The 7,498-nt window shown below is 43.1% G+C and overlaps 1 pseudogene; it reads right to left on the bottom strand.

The window, feature by feature from the left end:
- Positions 1-303: 303 nt before the first annotated feature.
- On the bottom strand, positions 304-5,052 carry LOC116685338 (neoverrucotoxin subunit alpha-like; annotated as a pseudogene).
- Positions 5,053-7,498: the final 2,446 nt, after the last annotated feature.

Here is a 7,498-nt window from a genome sequence, read left to right as displayed (position 1 = left end):
TGCACAAGAACTCTTCTACATATACCATGGATCCAAAAACCAACCTGATTTTCTAATGGAAAATCTCAGGAACGAACTCCATCCTGCATACTGCAAACTTAAGAGAAGATGTCTAAAGGCGTCTACGGACTGAACTCGTTCCTCCCAGCCGGGCCTGGCCTCAGATTTCTCTCCCTCAATAAGCATGTTGATGTAGTCTGTAGTGGAGAGAGATCTGGCTTCAGTGTTTTCTCTTTAAGTTTGTTGAAACACTCAGTAGATCTCTCTATCAGTGTGTACAACTCCCAGCCCCTCCCACGACCTTCAGTTATGCCAGTTATAATCTGCTTCTGCAAATCTCTCATGTGACTTCTCAAGCTGCTTTCTTTCTCCGAGGACGTGTTTTGTCATTGTCAAGCTTTTGGTGTCTATGATATTTAAAGCAACAAAGAACCTCTTCATGCCTTTTGTTCCCATGTTCCAACAGATCTGATCAAAGCCTCCATCTTCATCTTCATCATGCTCACTCATGCCTTCTGCTACAGATGATTTGTTGTCTGTAAACAACACTGAATTATTGAATTTGAAGTGAACTGGAAGCCCGTCTTTGGTTTTAGGACATGGGACACCTGAAGCATTGATGGCCTGTAGAACTGGTGGTTGATGTCCGTCTGCAGATGTCACCAGAACCCGGATGTTTTCTACCACATCTTTGCCAAAGATTGAGAACACATAAACCAACAAACTTTCTGTGATGGTGTGAGTTGGAAGCAGACGGAGCTACGAAACACACAGCATCAATTTCACTGAAGCTCTCACAGAGAGAGAGATTACGCAGATGTCCGATGATCTCCTCGTCTCTTTCTATACCTCCTGTATCTCCAAAGCCAGGAGTGTCAACAATGGTCAGTGAGTAGTTGATTTTAAAACCCTCCTGGTGGTTGATTTTGTACACAGTGACTTCAGAGGTCTGACCTTCAGCTTGTGATCTGACTGATCTTCGTCAACTAATCTGAATCTGAAAGTGTCCTTCCACTCTACACCAACTATGTAGTTGATCATTGCATTGATCAGAGTGGACTTTCCTGATCTGGTCACCCCAAAAAGCATTATAGTGCGATTCTGCCTTGTGCTTTCTTTGCCAAAACTGAATCTTCGGCATCCACCGATGTTCATGTCTTCTTCTGTCAGAGTCAGTTTGTAAACTGAGGGCGAATCAGAATTCATCTTTTTGCTTGTACTTTTGAGGGATTCTGTTAGCGTGAACTTTGTTGTGCGGACATTAACAGAGATGCTTCTTTGCTTCTGCCAGCTTCACCCCAATCACATCTGACCCTGACAACATATTCTGTCTCTGACTGAAGCCCTGATATGATCGCCTTTTCAGTTCCTGCCATCATTTCCTTCCATTGGAGATCTTCCTCTTTCATCCCATTGTCTGTTATGGCGTACGACACGATGTAGCTCAAAATGTGGACATCTTGTCCAAGCCCAGCAGGTTTCTCCCAGCTAACTGATATCTCTCTTGAGTTTGGTTCGACTCGAGGTTTTCCAGGAGGGCCGCAAGGTAAAGTTTTAGTGGAACCAGGGACCTCATTGGCTGGCCCAACACCTACTGAGGTCACTGCTCTACATCTGAACATATACTCTGTGTTAGGACTCAGATCGCTCACTGTGACTTCTTCAGCTTTTGATGCTGTCTTCTGTTTCCATCCATCCTCTCCACTGACACAGTACTCCACAGAATAGGAGGTGATGTCCTCTGCTCCAAATCTGGGTGGAGAGACCTTCAGCGTCACACTGTTGTGGTTTATAGCACTTACTGCCACTGTTTCAGGCTTTGATGGCGGCTCAAAGTCCTCACTGACAGAAAAGCCATCTTCATAAAGGTAGATGCTTGAACCTTTGTGTGTCATTTGTTGAACCTACTGTCAGGAACTTAATGGTCTTGTTCTCCTTGTTGGCCTCTGCAAAGTCACTGAAGAGCTTTGCTTTATGCACATTTCTTGTACTACTTCTCTTAAGGCGTACCATTGTTCCTTCTCTACATCTTGGGTATGTGTATCCTGAGGGTCGTCGGTTCGTTCTAGGTAGTTTGATAAAGCTGAGAGGTATGGTTCATCACTTCCTAGTGAGGTGAAGACAAAGCACACGCATGTTTAGCACTGAGACTTTCTTTGTACATGTCTGTTTGAGATGAGACGATCTTGGTGTTTTCCATCATGTTGATGAAAGTCAGTAAGGTGTAGATTTCTCTCTCTCTACAGTCCATCCACTCGTTCAGATTTTCCTGTTGAAAGGAGAAGAATGTCTCTTCTTCAGGATCTCTGCGAGCCCAGCCTCCTCTTTCCTCCTCCTCGGATTGATGGAAGTTTCTTTGCCAAGGTTCGTTGGAATTCCAGCTTGAACTCACAGGACATTTCTCTGAATGTTTTAATCTTGTTGCCAATCTGTGGGAACTGCTGTGCAGTGGTGGTCCTCAGTGCATCATTGCACCTCATTTCCACCTCACCGACATCCTCCAGGACACTCTGTGACTCTTGAACTAGTCTTATACTTATCTGACGGACAAGTTTGGCAGCATTAGAATCTAAACTTGTCAGGGGCAACAGCCAGACCTTCATTGGTACGGCGTTTTCTCCGTTGGCTCCCAACAATGTTGGGAGACTTTGGTAGACTTCTACTGCATCCTGAAGGGTTGTAGGAGGTTTCTGAAGGGAAAAGTCTCCAAAGAATCTGCAGGAGAATTTGTCAACATGTTCTTTGTCCTTGTCTTCGATTTTTAAGGAACCTTCACCCTCTATTGTAATGCTGGGTATCTTCTTGATCATCACCTTCAAGTGCCCTGAATGTCTTGATGATCTTTCTTCTCAGACACCTCCCGGTCAAAGACAAAGAAGGCTTGTGCCCCATAAAGAATAGCTGTGACTACATGTGTTGCTAATCCTTTATCAAAGACATACGGATGTTTCACTTTGTCTCTTCCAAGATGATCCATTGACAGTTCCTTGACCTTTGTGGTAGCTTTGTATTTCAGAGTTACTCTGGCCTGATTTTGGAAGTCTTACTGTCATTCAGGTACTTGGCCGATCCCCCAACCTCTACCAGTCCACCTAAAAAACTGGCTTTCAGCGATGCTTCTACATTTAGTGCAGCAGTTTTGTCTGCAATTGATTCAGAGGCCACTATCTCAAAATCATTGTATTTCTGCGGTCTTTCTCCAATATGACTCATCAGGTCATCATGGTCCCACAGTGTCAACCCTGCAAAAAGAAAAAAAATAGATTAAGTTTAGCTTTCAGAACCAGACAGAATGTGTTGTTACGTCCTAAAAGCCAGATACAAACTAAATTTATTTTGGAAGTCTCAGCATCTTCCTTATACTTGGAAACTTTCGTAATAAATGTTGTTTGTTCAGTGATATAAGTCCTCTCAGAGCAGGTACAAATTGATTTGTGTATTTATTGTTTACTCATATGAATGCTTAATATGTTTACGTTAAAGCAACATAAAGAACTTTTCCCCTTTTCAGTCCCTCTTGGAACGACAACTAGGGAAATGTGAGCTGTCGTTCCAATGAGACAACCTGAAGGGGGACCATAGCGGAAAACGTTCTCTAGTGTTACTTCAATGTATGCACCAACCACCAAACAAATTCCTTGTGTTACTTGACAATTAATCCCTTTCTGATTCTGATAATAAAGAGGCCCTTCATGGTTTGTAGAGAAAAGAGGGGGATCAGGTTATCTCTGAGTCTTATCATTTGTGTTCTTGAACCCGGCAGTGTGGTGCAGATCGCATTCAAGTAGGTGGATACAGGCTCATGGGAGTTCTTTTTAGGTAGAAAGAAGTCGAAATTGTTCGCAAAAAGATCTGTGACTTCTCCAGAATATCCAGGACATTATGTCAGTAATCCTAATGATGTGTATGACGTGTTACCGCCTGGCTCAAAGCCGGCAACAAAAGGGAAGTCTGATACAGATAATGTAACCAAAAAGTAATTTATTCAACTAAATATCCTAATTACATAACTTAACCCAACATAAAGGTAACAGTGTGGTGTGTAAGTATAGAAGACAACAGTTGTGTTTGCCATGCATGATGAGTGAATGAATGAATGAAGTGAAGTGTGTTGGAAGATGCAACAAACCAAACAAAGAACAAAATGGTGGATGCTCCAGGAGACCAGCTCAGAGAGAGTGAGACTCCCAGAAGGGCCGAGGCCTTTATGCCATCTGTAGGCCACGCCCACCTGGCCAGGTACAGACCACCCTCCCTACTCACCCCCCCGCCCACTCTCAGCACCTGAAACAAAAAGGAGTAGAACATGACAGGCCGGCAGATTGGGAGGGGCCGTCACAGATGCTATAACGATGAATCAGAATACTTTATTGATCCCCTGAGGGAAATTGTGACGATGCTGGAGGATAACAAGGCTTGCAGTATAGACACTGCAGAATATTTCTAAAGAATGACTTGAGGAAATGTGTTTGCCGACCTACGTGTGCACGTCAACCTGCTCTCCTGCTTGGTCATTGGCTCTCAGGGACACATACTGACACAAAGGCTGGCACGTGGGACTTCTGTGATTGGAAGAAGACTTTGTGGAAAAGTTGATTGCGGTGATTGGTCAAAATTGCGAGTCGTGCCGAATTCATGTTGATCACAAAATCCTGGAGAGACTGAATAACTTTCCGGTGCATAAGTAAGTGATCACATGCAGTCCAATTAATCTGGATTGCCGTAATAAACGAGCCAAATTGATCAAGAGATCTTTGTTATTGAATGTAACTCCAGTGAAAGTTATGTGTGTGAAGAGTTAAGAGTCCTTACCGGTGATGAGTGAGTCTTTGCGGGAGTCGTACAACATCCCGAGGCCAAAAGGCCGGCCGAGTGCCGCCACCTCCATCGTCATGCTGGCTTCAGAGTCCATCGCTCAGCCTGGACCGGACAACCATGGACAACAGCTTTATTAGTTCACCTGTCTGACTGAAACATTTGCGATATGTTATACCACACCCCTATTTTGACTTTAATTTGGGGCAACATGTATAAACATTATTCAAACGTAAGAAGTGGGCAATTTATACAAAAGGATGTGTGATGAAAACGGCCGCCAATAGACTAGGGCTGCAGAATATGTCATATCGTCATCACGATATCAACATCGCGAATGACTGCGTAATCGGAAAAAACAATCAGAGTTTTTGTTAGTTAAAAGGAAATATCAGTAGAAACTTAAAATTTAACCTTAATTCTTATTTTGTATATTCAATTCCATGTTGAACTTTAACAATCGCAGATACGCGATGATGATGACGACGATGATGATGATGATGGAGACCTTTAGTCTGGATCAGTCTAATTTAGTATAACTTGCAATTCATTTGGTAGTTTTGTCAATCCTTTGTATCAGTCATAATAACTTAGTACTCACCTAGTTAAAATCTGTGTTAAGGGAACAAGGTTGACATCACCGTAGAGAAACAGACAAATTCTGCAGCTCATTGAGTATCGGATACAATAAAAACTATTTATAATCGGCAGCAGAGAAACTTTTTCTACTAATGTCCAGCTTGTATTTACATTCATAGAAGCGCTTTTGTTTGCTGCTGACAGACTCAGATTAATATTCTAAGTGTCTGACAACATTATGGAAAGGATTCTAGGAGGGTCGACCTTTAAAGATTAAGATCCTTTTTTAAATATAAAAGTCTGTGAAATTGCGTTCGCTAAACCCACCAGCCTCCATGTAAATAATCAGTAATTTTAGCATTATAAAATACGGCTTTCTAAAACATCTCTGAGCAGCGCTGGCTTTGGCTGCCTGGAGCCTGGGGGGGGCGACTATCGGCTACATTTGGTTATGTTTTCTTTTTTCATTCCAATTTGGGTCTGTCAGTCACAGTGAACATCGGGGACATTTCTGGGGACACATCCAGCCAGGGACAGATCACCAAAACCGGGACGACTGGTCAACTATCTAAGGTCAATGCACAGTGCTGAGCACCATTTACTTTTGAACCTCGTCAATGATCACGAGAACAGTTCAGTGTCCCTTCTTCTTCATTTTATGTCTATGGTTATCAAACCAAAGAGAATCAGTCCTACCAAATAATTTAACTGAATAACTTCACACGACTAACCACACTGCAACCTCTGTTTAGGTTTCATCATCAAAAGTTCTTTTGCTAACCCTCGTGTTGTCTTCCGTCAAAACTGAAAATCAAAACTTTCGTTGTAGTTGTAAACCTATCCTGAAACAACCTCAAAATACAATTATGAACCTACAAATGAGCAGAATATGGGAGTTTAAAACTACGAGTACTTTGACCGAAATAAAAATTTGGGTGTAATCATCCTTTAAAACAAAATACTGGTCCTGGAACTGCGATCCTGAAAGTGCAATCTCCATTAGGCTACTGCAGGAAATATTTGGCTGATTCTGCTGCTGATGGACTCTCCACTTAGCCTGATAACAAGGGGACGGGTCCTCCCAGAGGAGATGCTGACTCATTTCCTCATTCCTTTGTGAGCTGAACGACTGAAAGTCCGCACATCTCGTCATTAATAATACCATATCATATCTTATTATCCCTCTTGGGGAAACATTTTACTCTGTTAGTTTTATTATAAACGGGACTGTGTAGGAGCCACCCACAGCATGTTGTTATGTCTAAGTTCTATTGTTGATTATTATGTTGGGCACTTTCAAACACTTCCCGTAGACCGCCGCTCTAACGCACTTATCTCGACTCACAAAGTATCTTCACGTTTGGTAACTGCAGTGCTAGTGTATAATTACGTGTGGAGGAATAAATCATTGCAGTACAGTCTGGAGCACGCTGCAGTGTGGTTAATGCATCGCCTCGGTGGACTGCTGCAAGCCAACCGACAGAGCTCCTGCTGCTCCTCGGCAGGTTAATGGCAGGAAGGCTCGGCATCAGCTCCACCTCCCAAAAGGCTCCGACTGGTTCAGAACTCAACGCACTCATCACCCCGCTCCACGTCCTGGCACCACATCCCTCCGGTCCTAAAACAGCTGCACTGGCTTCCCATCTCTCACCGGATCACATACAAGATCCTGGTCCTCACCTACACAGCCATTCACCATCTTGCCTGTCATACCTCACTGTCTCCCCACCCCTCCCTACAACTTCACGGTCCCTCAGATCACCAAAGCCGGTTCTCCTCTACGTCCCCAAGTCAAAGCTCCGCAGTTTAGGGGACAGAGCCTTTTTCCGGGCGGCTCCCAGGTCGGGAACTCCCTCCCCCCATGAGATCCGCATCTCTGAGTCCCTCACCATCTTTCAGTCCCGTCTGAAGACCCATCTCTTCTGTTCTGCCTATCCTAATTGTTTTTATTATTGTTTAATTTTTAATTTTTAATTTTATTTTTATATATTTAGCTACTGTTTCTACTCTGTAAAGCAACTTTGAGCTTGGGAAAAAGCGCTACACAAATTCAATTTATTATTATTATAGTATTATTATGTTCTGTTACATTTCAGTTAATCAT

Source organism: Etheostoma spectabile, unplaced genomic scaffold, assembly GCF_008692095.1.
Source record: "Etheostoma spectabile isolate EspeVRDwgs_2016 unplaced genomic scaffold, UIUC_Espe_1.0 scaffold00569778, whole genome shotgun sequence".
Taxonomy (NCBI): Eukaryota; Metazoa; Chordata; class Actinopteri; order Perciformes; family Percidae; genus Etheostoma; species Etheostoma spectabile.
The sequence above is the reverse complement of the archived record's forward strand: the minus strand, read 5'-3'. Positions and strand labels throughout refer to the sequence as shown.